At 36.9% G+C, this 14,552-nt stretch overlaps 1 protein-coding gene across 1 annotated transcript in view; it reads right to left on the reverse strand.

The window, feature by feature from the left end:
- The window catches only part of LOC124859629 (pro-neuregulin-3, membrane-bound isoform-like), a 361,502-nt gene that overhangs the window by 325,924 nt on the left and 21,026 nt on the right, over positions 1–14,552 (reverse strand). The gene's annotated exons all lie outside the window — the stretch shown is intronic.

Below are 14,552 nucleotides of genomic sequence, written 5' to 3' on the forward strand. Positions count from 1 at the left end.
ATCAAAGATCTATCTTCATTTGGTAAGCTGTTGAAGCTTTTCTACCAGTATATAAAAGCCAGTCAGTCAGTCAGTCAGTCATATTCAACCGCTTCTTCTATAGTGGTATTAGGAATAACCTTTATTAATATCACTCATAGCTGTTTTTCCCATTTATACCATAGTGATATAAAATATAAGTTCTAATGTTTCCCTTTTGTTAGTATAGGATACGAATGTTCATCGACACACATTACAAGGATAAATAGCCCAAGGTTTGTCATAAATGACCTGAGGCTGGGGCACTGGGTTTGATAGTGGAGCAGCTGGTATAACTGGTTTGATTAGAAAGCCACAGCACACTTAGATTAAGGATGGACACCCTCTACTACACAACCTAACAGATAGACACCTCAATGGCGACACATAGTCTACTGATAATCACTGAGGGAGTGCACATCCATTGCATTGGAGTGCCAAATATAAAAACTACATGTGACCTTCTATCGAGGCTCTTTGTCATCCTTACACAAACGGCAACGGTCCGAGACGGGAGCCTCAGCGCTGATCTCTGTAATCATTCCTCTGCCTTAATTTATATTAAAAGAGCTAAAAGTTAGAAACTGGTTGAGAGTCGTTCCTTTAAGAGTCAGTGTTAGATAAAGTGTGTGATCGCTTCTGGGGACCAAGTACCGGAGGAGCTCCGAGGAGTCTGACCGCCAACAGGGTGCGGTAGCTCGGACAGTGGGTTGCAGGGAAGCCAGTGCCAATCTCTATCAGTCTATGGGCGGAAGGCGGGGTACACCCTGGACAGGTCGCCAGTCCATTGCAGGGCAAGAAAATATTTGGTATTTTATAAACAAATGAAAGCAGCAGATTTGCTGTAATACATTTAGCCTTCTCTCATCTTTGTCTCACCTAAATGATCAAAAGGAAAAATGCAAAAGGCTAGCCAGCAATTATGAGATGTGTCTGATTATTGTCATGCCAATATAGATTTTGCTATCGATTAAAGAAAAGCCTATTAATATATATTGTTTTACATTTTTTAATAAACATTTTAATTAAAAACTTTTTTTATTCCAAATCGATACTCCTTTTACATTGTTTTAACTCACTGTGAGAAATGCACTTCTCAATTCCTATCAGATGCAAACTTTCTGGTTGAATAAAATTATAAATATGTTTAAATCTAAATCCAATTTTGGGCTTCACTGTACCTGTTATGGTCAGTCTCTCAAATTATCATCTGATCTCTCAAAATATCAACATTCCGTTAGAAAATACATGTTAGCTACAAATTTTAATATGATCAATTGATTAATTGATTATATTGTACCAAAACTTACACTCTCCTTTGAGTCAATACCTTGTTGTGGCCAGCAAGCATGACACCCATTGTAGAGGGAATTCTGCCCAGAGACCACGCCGAAGAATATCTCATTATTAAATGTCTATTAAAATTATTTTAAGCCCTCCTGATTTTTTATTTTTCAGTGAACTATCTAGCTTCCTATAATTTATAAATCATACATAGACTATTTGAGATCTTATCAAAACACTGGTCACGGATTTTCACAAATTTTCAAAGGACCGCCTACCAATGAAATGTAACAAATCTACCAAGTGTTTTGCTTAAATTAGACCGAGGATCAGCTGGGCATAGTTGGAATATATTGTACAGATAATGCATTCCCCACACATAGCTGGGGATTTAAGCATTGAAAATAAGTAGGAAAACGAAAACACTCTGACTTAGCATATTTTATACATGAACTGTCTGTTTTTCTTCTTTATGTCTCATCATGCTGATTTTTGGTGCACTGTCTCGCTTTGCATCTCTAGGGATCACATTCTGCAAATCTGGAATTTGCTTACTTTAGAAGCTCTCCTGCTTTAGCCTGTCAGAATAAAGCTTTAGTCTGATTCCTTCCCTCTTCCCTGAAAAAAAGGGTTAAGCCATTACCAGCAAAGCTGAGCCCTAGGAAGGCAATGACCAGTGAGTGGTCAGGGAATGGAAGAGAGAAGGCCTGAGGAGCTGCTACCTATCACTCCTTTGGCTCTCCTCTCGTCTTTTCACTGCCTGTTGACAGAGACACTCACCAGTAAAGATAGGATAGAGGGAGAAGACTACCACGCCCATGTTGGGGGTCGAGGCAGGCTGATTAAGGCTGAAACCAGGCAAGATGAGAGGAGGGATAGTAAATGAGCTTGTCTAGTGGATTCTATGTCACTAGAACCCAAAGTAACCGCTATATCTGTACCGGCAAGAGGCAAAGAGAAAAGTGAATGAGGGCCTCATTAGATTAAGGGAAGAGAAGAAAACATTTTACAAAAGAGAAAAAAAAAAACCTTTTTGATAAACAAAGTCAATACTGACCAAGAAGAACACAATAGTCCATCTCATATACACCCTCTCTCCAAAAAACATCTTGATGATCTCTAAGACTTTTGGGAAAATGTTTTCTGGACTTACTAAACAAAAGAGGAACTTTTTGGAGGGTGTGTGACCGTTACATCTGGTGTAAATCTAGCACAATATTTCAGAAAGACAGAATACCAATCAAGGGGCCTAGTCAAATTCTAGACTTAAATTTAATTGAGATACTTTGATGTGACCTCTGTATTTGAAAACCCTCTGATGTGACAGGCCAAAATTCTTCCACAATGATGTTAAAGAATCATTGACATTTATTGACCTTAGTTGCTGCAACAAAGGGTGGTACGAGCAATTATTAGGTCTAGGGGGCAATTACTTTTTCATATAGGTAGGTTGGTTTGGGCCCATTTTTTTCCCTAATAAATTAAATCATCATTTAAAAACTTATTTCTGTATTTACTTAGGTTATCTCTGATATTAACAGTTTTGATGGTCGGAAACTGAAATCTGTAATGCAGCAAATCATTCCTAACTAAACTGCATATAAAAGAGAGGCTGTAGCTCTATAAATCTAAAACCCACATGTTGTAGTGTAATGACGAATCCTCAAGCAGCAAAGGCCAGTCTTTGGGCCTCCAATCTAACATCTAATGGTTGACAAATTTCAGATTTATAGGCTCAGACAACAAAGCAGGTCCAGTATCAAATATTACTGAGAAGTACTACTTTAATGTAATACAGTATATTGCACACATGTAGGGATAAACAGTATAACCTTAACAGTGTGCTACTGCATAATACCAGAAAAATAAAAAGTAACATTTTACTGTATAGTCATTGTGTATTTCTTTAGTTTTTTTCACACTTAATGACTGTATGACAATTATAAGCTGAAAGGTCAATGCTCATTAGTTATCAGTAAGGGCCCACAAGTGGCCAAGTAATAATTAAATTAAATTAAATTAAATTAAATTAATCCAAGCTCCAATCATTTGGCATGCTGATATGAGTGAATCTTCATCAGTGCAGATGGAGCATCTGCATAGTTTAGCATGAAGAGTACTAAATATGACTGACTGACAGTTGTATCAAAAAGTAAAATCTGTAGCTCTGGCACATATGGTGTCGTTAAGTTGTGACGCTTGTATTGCAGATACTTTTGATATGTCCCAAAGCTCTGGCAACCTGACTTGGATGGTGATTACAATGTGCATGCTACAGTGCATGGGAAGGGGATGGTGGAGCATTACTTTAAGCTGCATATTATCCAACACCGTTGAATTGCAAGGCAGATACATAATAGGTTGATGGGGAAAACCCTGATGTATATTAATATAGTTTTTGGGATCCATCAACGGTGCAAAAGAATCATAAATTCAGACTGAATCCAAAAGAGAGGAGGACACAAAATGTTACAACAATTCCTATGTTATTAAGGGAAAACAAAAATTACAAATTTCTAAATGTTTGCACATGTGATGGTCTGAATTTTGGGGTATTTCAGAAGGTTTTAGTTGCAAAAATGTAAAATCTATAAAAACAGGCTACAAAGACTGAGCGTAAAGCAAGGTTAAACTAAACAACTAAAAATGACAGTAGTTTAGCTCAAGGTGAAAGGACTGACAGCAGCTAAAGGAAAAAAATAACCTCTGCTGGTCCTCTGCACATTCTCCACTGTCAGATTTAAATGTGTCATAATGCACTATTTCAATAATCAGAATTCCTTCAGGCAAGTTAAGAGTTTGCACAGTGAGTTATACTGTAGTATTTTAGACAAGCGCATCCTTTGATCAATCTCTCAGATCACAAGAAGACACTTGAGACAGTTCATCAGTTAATTGTTGAGCACAAAAAAAATGCAGACTATTTATCTTCTCCAGGTGATGCACTTCACTGTTATGACTGAGATATGAAATAGAACACTACAGTTGGATATTAATGTATTTCAGTGGCTGTCACAAGATCATTACTATACCTTTCCACCTAAGGCATAAAAATGGTTGCTTTCACTGTGAGGGCCAGCCCTTTTTTCTCAAGTGAACCCAAAGGCAAAATATTAAGGCAGGAACCCTGTTGAAGTTCTGGTTTAGCAGTGTATATGACTTGTGGTATGTTTCTGTACAACCTTTTGGCATATATGGTGAATAAACTGAAAATGGGTCTCCTTAACCATAACACAAATGAAAGCGTTCCAACAGTATGGGATTACACAAACTACAATTAGTAACAGAGGTTTTAAAAGATGGTAAAAGAAGCATAGAGGCTGCATAAGAACACAAGCTCACCATTTTAACATTTCTTGTATTTTATACATTTTCACAGTGAAAACCTTTTTTCCATATTGCCTCTTTTCTGCATTCTCCCAAAAGGAGCACTGAGTTCCACAGCTGGATCAGACCCATCATGTTAAACCTACATCTGTCCAGCTGTTGCCGAAAATCCTCAGAACAACACAAGGTTAGGCCAAATAGGATGCAGAGGACAGACCAGGAGAAGGGTTATCCAGCAAATCAAAGCCTCCGCAAAGAAAATAAATAAAGCAGAAGAGCGGCAGGGGAAAGAGAAAACGCAAAATAAAAAGAAAGGTTAATGTGTGTTTGGATGTTGGTTGCCAAAGGGAATCTAGATCTCTAATGAAAGTGAGAGTAAGTTTCAAGGAGCTAAATGGTATTTGGCCTTATTTCTAATGGTAGAGGAGAGAAGGAAGAGTGTCATGAATAAACAAAAAAACTTAGCTAAATGAGAACATGGCAGAATATAGCTTTTTATAGGTTTTATATCAAAGGCTTAACTTAAGGCTTAAATAAGCACTGTATAAATAAACCTCATACATCTGTCTTACTAGCACTACATGTATTATAAGTAATGCATGAAAATTAAAATTGAAAATGGCCAACCTAATTCTCTTACTAAATAACACTGAAAGTTGTATTATTTCTAAAAATGTGTTGTCAGGTATTTGGTAACACTATGAATGAAGTTTAGGTAAAGCTACTGTAACGCTGCTTCTTATCTTGCCTCATACTGTATGTTAGCCTATCGAAAACTGCAGGTTTTTTTTTAAACATATTTGATATGAGTGTGTATCGTGTTGGGTTTCCTTGTTTTGTATAGTTTGTGTGCATTGGTATGATTAGTATAAAATGAACAGTCTGCTACTGCACCATGACAAAGTTACTTTTGCAATGACATCATGGTCTGTTTTTTTTCCATACTTAATGATTGCCTAACTTTCTAGGGAAGAAAACTCAATGTTCTATACAGAGTATATGACTAGAGGCCATGGGTAATTAATAGCTAAATCAATCAGAAGGTAGACTGGGCTGCTGTCAGTTGAATTCCAAGCATTCCAATGTAAGTGAAATTTCATCAGCGCAGACAGAGCATCACTTTAACATTTCATCAGATGTGCATTTGAGGGTTCTACATGTTTTATGCAGTTAAATTCAGGATCTTCAGATTTTTGAAATTCTCAACACCAAAATCTAATAATCTGTTCCGTCGCCTAATAAGGAAAATTTAATCCAAATCCATTCATAACTTTGAGATATTTTGCAAACAGACGGACAGACAAGAAAACACAGAGAAATAAAATGGTGATGTTACATGAAGTTCATGGTACCCACAGATGATACTGGTAAACCTTGTGAATTTCCCACTCTTGGTTCCAATATACATGCATTTACTAGAACATGAGCTGATAAAAAGTGCCATATATTTCAAAAACATGACAGGACACCCACAAAATCTCCTCAATTTCCTCACATTTAGACCTAACTATGTTTTGGCTATGTTTTATTTAATTGAGAATTGGATTTAAAATGTTCATTTTAGCTTGTAACGTGCAGCTGTCAACATACATCAACATAACGAGATGTTAATATTTGTCTGATTCCAGGAAAGCAACCCACTGATGAAACAGCTGATGTCAGTCAGCTAATGCAAGTGCAACTTTGTAATTCTGCTTCACTGACTGCCTTCATATTTCTGCTCACCCTCATTATGTGTACATGGTATTGTGTGTCTATTATTTGGAACATTTTGTATTTTGCAAAACTGGTTCCGGTTAAGTGAATTTAATTGACACTTTAAGCTAGTATGGAATAAATCCAACATCATGACTAAAGTTATAGATTTTTCTGTTATGGCTTTTATGGATATAATATTACAAAATCAGTATCATAATAAGTGGCTGTGGAAATTACACAGACAACCACTCATTTCATGTAAATGCTTCACCACATCCTGCTAATAGCAGCATTGCCACATTGAATTTGCTTGTTTATATCAGGAGAGAAGACAATTAAAGCCATTACTGCAAACTGCACCAATCAGGCTTATGGGATTCTATTTCTGCTATCCATGTCAATAAGGGTGCTAAACAGAAGTGAACAAAATCCCAACAATAAATCTGTGACAAGAATATAGACTATACTTTGTATTTGAAATTTTAAGAAAGTTTCTAAGACATATACAAATATTTTAAATAGTTTTGATCAGTGTGTTGATTTGTTTTGTTTTTTTATGTTTCAGTAATGTAGACTATTTTCATCGATTTTACATACTCGACACAATGTCTAGCCCAGGGATGTCAAACTTCAGTCCTTGAGAACCAGGGTCCTGGTCTAACATACCTGAATCACAAGGCTGAATTACCCCCTGCGTATGCAGTCACGCTCTAGTTCTTCTAATGACCAAATTATTTGATTCAGGTGTGTAAAAGCAGAGACACTTAAAAGCTGCAGGACCCCAATCCTCCAAACCTGGAGTTTGACACCCTTGGTCTAGCTCTTTCCCAGTCTGCATTGTACTCTGCAGGGCTACCCTTGTCACCACTGTTTGTGGTGTTCATGGACAGTATCTCAGACCGTAGTCGTGGAGAGGAGGGTGTCTGGCTTGGAAACATCAGGATCTCATCTTTGCTTTTCGCAGATGATGAGGTTCTGTTGCTTCTTTAGACTGTAACCTCCAGGGTGCTCTGGAGCGATTCACTGCTAAATGTGAAGTGGCCGGGATGATAGTCAGCTCTTCTAAGTCTGAGGCCATAGTCCTCGACTACAAAAAGCTGGTTTGTCCCAGGATGTTGCTGGGAGAGCGAGGTCTGGGGTTCCCTCCTGGACCTGTGGTCCCCCCGAGTCCCAGACTCAGATAACCGGAAAACAATGAATAGATGGCTGGATGGATGGATGACATACTTTTATTTTTTATGCATAAACAGACATAATAGGTGACATAATCCATTGTGTAAAATAATCAACAATTTTAATGGGAATAGACTGAAAAACTTAAATGGACACAGTTCAAAAACTTCAAAAAACATGGAGTTTACACCCTGACTCTGTTCCGAACCTGATTGTTCAATATCTTTAAAATACTAATCAATTTTACTCTGAACTTTGTCACTGTTTTAGACATTGCTCCTTAAATGGTCATGCCTGGGTTTATAATATGCATTAATAAAACACACTGCACTTAAACAGTATCATCTGCCCAAGTCAAATGAATAATTAGGACAAAGAAAAAAATAATACATTAAGTTTTTTTAAATGAAATTGTGTTAAATCATATTCTGTGAAATTTCAAATTGCTGAAATAAATGTTTGTCTTAATATCTTCTGAAAAAGTCAGATTAGTGACCACTGTCTTACTAAAAAGATATCAAATATTTTCACCCATTAATAAAAAAGAATATCTGTAACCCATCAGATCTCCTGATCAAGACATTACAGGCAGCATAAAGGCTGAGGAACAAGAAAGAGAAAGAGATTTAGAAAGGTGCACAGATAATTGAGAGATCACATTAATCTCTCTGATTCTCTCTTCGCCATCTTAACGTGTGTCAGTTCAATGTTACGTCTATAAGTGTAAGACGTTAATCTGGTCTGAACTTCAGTGTGACTCCATATTTACCGTTTGTATTTTTGTATATTATACAGTACAAAATTGTCATTTTGTCTACATGAAAGTAATATTTCAGTATATTTGCAGTAGACAACCCATAATGTCTTCATTTAGTTTAGATCCAGATTAGTTGGTTCTGGGAGCCAAAGTGAGTGGCTAGTCAGAGACATGTCAGAGATCAAAGTGGATTTATTTACGATTTCAAAACAACTCCAGTCTCAAAAATGCCACAGAGATTTATTGCAAATGTTATTTTAGCATTTTTAACATCTTTGAAACACATAGATTTTTTTATGCCTTGCTTTTCTTAAAAATGTTACTCTGACTGGAAATGTGTTACATGTTTTGTTCTAAGTTTATGTTTCATAAAGGAATATAGTTGGTGGCACACTGCCTCCATCCTCCATTTCCTGAGTAAATAATTATTGGGTTATCTTTAAAACACCATTAGCTTCACACTCTGGATGTGGATTGTGGATTTCTACAAAATAAAAACCTCCCCCTCATTACATTTTAATAGAACTACTTTTCAAAAGGTTAATTCATGACTTTTTGTCAGGAATCTGTGCCATGTCTGTTTGTTTGGTGCTGTTTACTGTGCTTAGCCTCTAGATGGCGTGGAACCTGGAGGAAAGGTGACAGGTGTTCTCTATCCCCTTGATTACCTGCTGAGGAGTATTTAAGGAGGAGGCTGTCAGCAACTCACTGCCAGAGTGTTGCCCTTAGTGGTACAGCTCAAGCCACATTACCTTTGTCTTGACCTTGCCTTGTACTTTTGGTAATTTGTATTTGTTACCTTGAAGGTTTACCTGAACCTGACTTTGCCTTCTGCATTGAACCCTGCCTGGATTACCATCTTCTAGAAAGAAGCTATCCAGCTCCATGAACAAAGACTCAAGGCTCTTATTACTTTGTTGAATCACACTGGCTGGCAGCCTCCTGATTCCTTCGTTCCTTGGATCACCTTCTACGAACCCTGTCCACCTTCCTCCATCCACTGCACCAACTTCAGAAACGCTTGGACCTACTAAACATCCTGGCACACTAGTATTCACCATCTCCAGTCTCACGGATAAACAACCCCTTGGTCTCTCCACCCCCCTCTGGCGGATCTCTCCATCAATCCAGTAAGGCAGAATTATTATTTAAGAATTTGGATCCAGAGTTATCCCTTGCTTACCGTTCTGTTTATTTTACAGTTGGTATCCCGGTTCCAGATCCCTGCACATTTCATTACACTGTAAATAAACTCATTATCGTCAAATTCAGTCTCCTGAATTGCTTTCTGCATGTGGGTCAAATTTGTTCGAAACAATATGATACTTTTAAGGGGCAGTTGACCAAATCAAAACCTCGCTTTATTCATTATTTCATGTAAGGCCTTAAGACAAAGATTCAAGATAAAAAAAATACTCATCCAGCATTTTCTGAAACATTACATTATATTAATTGATGTATGAGTAAAAAAAGCAGAAAAACAATCTTAGCAGATCAAGCCAAACCATGCAGAACAGTCAATGTGTAGATGCCCAGACCATCCATTAACATCATGCAGATCTAAACATCTACTGTGTGACACTGTAGGGAAGTGTGATATGTATTATTGACGTTGTGGTGTCAGCGTAGAATTTAAAAGCAATTTAACTGGGGTTTACGCAGTGTACTTTCAACCAGATAATACAGAGGAACATGGTGACATTCCACTGAGACAAGCTGTCAAACATCCAAAGGAGATGTAAGTAGAATAAGACAGAGCTGTAATTCATGTGAGTCATCTGTGGTTCAATTAAGCCCCTTTCTCTACAACATTCCAGAGGTAAAGATGGAGCAATTCAAGGACACAGAAAATGCCAAGCTATGAAAATTTCAATAGTAAAATTAAATGCTTGCATGAACTGAAACAATTCCCTGAATTAACATACACTGAAAAAGCGTCTCTTCCTTTTAGTGTAATAGAGAATGCTTGTTAGAATGATGTGTAAGCAGAGATAAGGGCCTAACACTGACAGTGCTTTTAAAGGAAAACAGAAATGGAGTTGTATTTTTTATATTTTATAAAAAACTACTGTTTTACTAAGATGTAAAACAAAATTCTGTAACTTTAAGGTACTTGCAAAAGGCTTTTTGAGTAATCTTAGCTGGAAAACCTATGTTTAAACATTTGATGTCACCCACAATTTCTTTGTAATATATTGACAAAGATTCCGTTATTAAAACATGTTTTCATGGTTGATAGCAGGGTTCAAGAAAATCCACAGCTGTGTACAATGCTTGTAGGCCTATGTATGGTTCTCTGTGTGTGTATGTGTGTGTGTGTTAATGTTATATGGTTTTTTACTTCTTATTTTGTGTTGCACTGAATGACAATTTAATTTTCTGATTTACAATGATAATAAAGGTGATTCTGATAAAATCTTCTGTCTAATTTAAAATTGAATTATAAATACAACATATACAATATAACATTTTAATTCAGTTATAAATTTCAGAAGCAATTTGAATTTTAATGGTAACCAAAACCTACTTAAAATTGCTAACAATTTAGCGAGGATGGTGTCTGTGTTTGTGGTTGCTTGACTTACTACTTTTTCCTTTTTTCATAATGTGCTTTGAAAAATCTTAGGTAGTTAGGGATGATTACCTGTCATCTTTAAGCAGCTGTATTTTAAACTCTGATTTAGTCTCTCACACATAACAGATGTGTAGTTAATAAGAATGACCACAGATGTCTCACCAAATTGCATTCAGGGATTGTTGGGGGGTTTACTGTCAGGTCCACTAAAAAGTAGTCTATAGCAGGTTGGGGTTAAGGTCAGGGTAAGAGACTTGATGACAGGAAGAAAAATAGATGGTAAGACTATGAAGTGAACAGGACTAAATGAGGCTTTTAAAGGGATTGGATCCATCAGTGTCTCCAGACAAGAAATGATCCTGCCTTGCTCCTGCAGTTTTTACAATTTAGTTTAAAGTTTTGAATGTTTAGCACAAAAACATAAAAAGGACTGCGATGGACTGGCAACCTGTCCAGGGTGTACCCCATAGACTGCTGGAGATAGGCACCAGCTTCCCCTGCAACCCACTATGGAATAAGCGGTAGAAAATGACTGACTGACATAAAAAGGAACATCTGTTTTTATTGATGGTGCATTACACCTCCGCTAATATAGATAACATGTATACATTAATTTGTCTCATTTCAAAACTTAGTGGACTTTCAGATCAAGTCCTGGACATAAGGTGTCCAAAGCTCAGGCAGGAAACAGTTTTGATGATGGAATGGAACATTAATTGAAACATATTTATTATGGAAATCTTATTTTTTTGCCTTTCTTGTCTTATTCATCATTTTGCTGTCATATATTAACTGAAAATCAGAAAAAAGAAAAAAAGAAAGCTCTCTTTACTTTTTGCTTACACTATAGCCGGCAAGAAAATATGAAAATGTAACTATAGTTCTGCTGATGACAAACAGTTCAGTTAAATTTCAGGTTCATTTATCTATAAACATTTATCACAAATGTCACCTCAGTCCATTTTAAGATCCAATTATTTACTGTGCAACTTTATTCAAACATTTTAAAACAACCAATACTGAAACTAATTGGGACTTCTTTAAAATCAGGGATTATCTATGTACTTGTAAATAAGATGTTATCCCTTTCTGAGTTTGTTTGCTTTTTTAGAAAGATTTGGCTGCCTTTGTTGACACATAACATTACAAGATTAATTATGAAGGATTATCTTAAAGCTCCTAAAGTTTGGAATAAATTGGCATTTTAAACTTTTCCATCAAGAGTCTCTTTCCCAGCAAATACGATGCTATTTAAATGATAACATTCAAATTTTAATTTAAAATAATAAAGCCTTTTAATGCATTAGTTTTTTTTTTTTTTTTCCTGATGGTAATAAGACTTTTAGTATCTCCAAACTGAATATCTTCCTATTACTTATCCCATTTGGCATCAGATGCTCCATGATTGAAATAGATAATAAAATAATGAGAGGCAACTTCTGGCCAGTCAAAGTTCAAAACAATAAATCATTTTATTTGTTTTGCTTTTAATAAAGGAAATTCTTCCAATATCACTGTGAGAAATGGGTGCTGTTTTCATACAGTATAGTCAGCAGATCAAGCTTCAATGACATGGGGGAATGGACAAATCTCTTCATCAGTCGACAGAAGATAGTGAGGAAAAAGTATCAAGTTTGGAGATTTTAGCAGTAAAGTTTTTTCTGTTTACCCAGCTTGTTTTTTCCTTCCCCATTGTACTGCATGTGCATCAATAATGAACAATAGGACATTAGTGATTTTTTAAGTAGGACAAACCATTAGGGTTCCCATTGTTTCTGCTCAGATTGTGAAATGCCACAGACTTGGATTGCTTGAAGGCCCTTTGTTCTGTTCACACCAGGTGGTTGTCAATGCAGTGATACATCCAAGGTAGGAAGATTTTACTGTTCCACAGATTACGACCACAGGAAAACAATTTCAAATGTTTCATAAATGCTAACATGTAACTGATTGGCTATTTGACAATATAACAACAAAACATAACTGTCAAATCCTAACCAGGTTTAAAACAAGCAATCTCTCTATTAGGCTTTACAACATCCTCTCCAGCTCGACCAACAGTTCACACCCTGATTAGGGCAGGTGACTGTGCTGAGATAATTATCGTCGGATCTAATTGCAGCCAAGTTGATGCTCCACATGCGCTTCATTATCTGAAGTGAGAAGCTGGCTTCATGTCCCTGCCTCCCCACTGACAGCTCCTGCCTGTCCATCTTCCTCTGTGTTCCTTTCAGGGAACTGAGCCACCAGTGTCACTCCCGCGTCTTTTAAGGAAGGGGTGTTCGTGCACATACGTGGGTGTACGTACACAGCTGCTTGGCTGAGGCTCGTGTGCATTATTTGTAAAGTGGGAGAAGAAAGAGAAAGGGGTGAGGGTTGGCACTAGACATCAGTCACTCCTGACAAGTGGCAGATGGAGTACTGACAGCTCATGACTGATGTGTTCATCGAAAGCCCTGTAAGCTGCAAACATCATCTGGTGTTCTTTGCCTAAACAATGGATAGAAAACCAGACACACAGAGCATCCGAGGGATGCAACTTTGGACAGAAACATGTCTGACAAACACTCCTTGGCACCACTTTTCAGCATAGTACCATGGATTGCACAAGTATTCATATTTATTTACATTAACATAGTACAAAAACAAAAAACGCAATGTTTTTTAGTCAGATTTTATGTGATAGACCAACATAACATTGTGGTTTTCAAAAAGAAAATTTATAAATCCTCTGTTACCCCTTAAATAAGCCCACACAACCATTTGCCAACTCACCTAATTACTGAATAGAGTTCATATGTGTTTATGTAAATTTCAGCTCTGGCCACATGAGACCAAAACTAATGGATCCTTATGGAACACTTTTTGTTTGGAGAAAAACTAACACTGCACATCACCTTGAGCATGCCCTCTTCAAGCATGTAGAGACATTCCTAAAAGGACTTGCAGAGACATTTAAAGCAGGTTTAGTTTATAAAACAATATCCCAAGCTTTTGACATCTGGCCTGATGAGATCAAAATAAAACATTTTGATTATATGCAAATCATAGTCTATAGAGAATGCTGTGCACCACTCTTAACACTTTAGCCCAACAATAAAACATGGTGGTGGCAGATTAATGATGTGGGAAGGCTTTTCTTCAGCAGGGAATGGAAAGATGGAATGAACTACATAGAGGGCAGACCAAAAAAAAATCCTGTTACAGGATACGAAAAAGACTTGGAAACTGGGGTAGAGGTTCACCTTTCAGCATGACATGACTTTAAACACACCAGATTGGAACCATGCAATGAATGGTTTAGAATTTAGCAAATTCATGCATTAAAAGGTATCAGTAAAGGTAGAAACTTAAATCCAACTGTTTATAGACACTATCTATGTCAGGGTTTGTGTAGCAGAGGACCCCGGAATGCAGACGGACAGGAACTATTGGTGGTGAGTAACCAGATTTAATACAACAACAAAAAACTCACATGTGGAGGCAGAAGCAGGAAAAAACAGGCTTGGCGTGAACAATGAACTATGAACTGTGAATGTTTCCACGAGGAGTAAACATAACGGTAGAGTATGTATAGGTCATGACACAAGAGAAGCAGGAAGACTGATTGACATGGTGCAGTTGAACCGAATAAAGTTAATTGACAGGAGAGAACAAAATGTGACTGGAGCAAAGCAGGAATTCAAGGATACAAACTAATAGAAACATAACTAGAAAAAC

Source organism: Girardinichthys multiradiatus, chromosome 22 (genome assembly GCF_021462225.1).
Source record: "Girardinichthys multiradiatus isolate DD_20200921_A chromosome 22, DD_fGirMul_XY1, whole genome shotgun sequence".
Taxonomy (NCBI): domain Eukaryota; kingdom Metazoa; phylum Chordata; class Actinopteri; order Cyprinodontiformes; family Goodeidae; genus Girardinichthys; species Girardinichthys multiradiatus.